Raw genomic sequence first — 883 nt, 5'->3', positions numbered from 1 at the left:
CAGGATAATAATTGGCTACTTCCAATTTTCCTGTAAGAGAAAAGTCTGTAAGGAAAGAAAGTTAATGGTAAGATGAGAGTGAAAGATAAAGCAACTTACCCTTTTCTGGTAGCAGAATGAGTATAATTAAATCTTCTTCTCTTTCAGTCCTCTTAGCTGGGTAGGGTTTCGCAAGAGAATGGAAGATAAATGGAAGACAATTTTGAACCACTGTTCTCAAGTTTCGCAAATACCTGTTCAATTGCTAAAAATCTCTGCTTTATGATTTTCACAGGCAAAATCCCAGTAAACAACCACAGTAGTCAACTCAGAAGGAAACAGCTGAGAGAGAGGAGAAGAAGAAGAAGAGAGAAGTTTTGCTCCCAAATGTTAGGAAAGATGGCAGGGTGGTGGCACTGTTAAATTGATACACCTAGGGGGTTGGTTTTGCTGTGTTAGCAGGAAAACTAATTTTAACCTAAGTGCTGAGGAAAACCCTAATTTTCCTTTTGCGGTTTTTCCACCAACAGGCTTAAGCCAAATGGGCAAACTTATGAAAAGTTGATAAGAGCAATTCTAATTAAATTAATTTGTAAGTACCCTAATTACTTACAAATGCTATTAAAGATTTCAGAGTCCTATTGATAGTTAATGATTAACTATTCTAGTGTTGTTGTTATTAGATTATAAGAGCACTCAAAATTAAATTAATCAGTAAATATTGTTGCTATGTGAAAGCAGGAACTGAAATCACTTCTGAAATGAAAATTACAAATCTGTAATTAATTATGAAGTGAAATTAACATTTCGAATCCATAATTACTTAAATTCGTATTATCTACTGATGTCATTAATATTATAAGAGCAGTTATAGCTGAATTAATCCCAACGTAGCATTTAAGGA

This window comes from Sinocyclocheilus anshuiensis, unplaced genomic scaffold (genome assembly GCF_001515605.1).
Source record: "Sinocyclocheilus anshuiensis isolate Anshui unplaced genomic scaffold, SAMN03320099.WGS_v1.1 scaffold3163, whole genome shotgun sequence".
Lineage (NCBI taxonomy): Eukaryota > Metazoa > Chordata > Actinopteri > Cypriniformes > Cyprinidae > Sinocyclocheilus > Sinocyclocheilus anshuiensis.
This window is presented reverse-complemented; position numbering follows the sequence as displayed.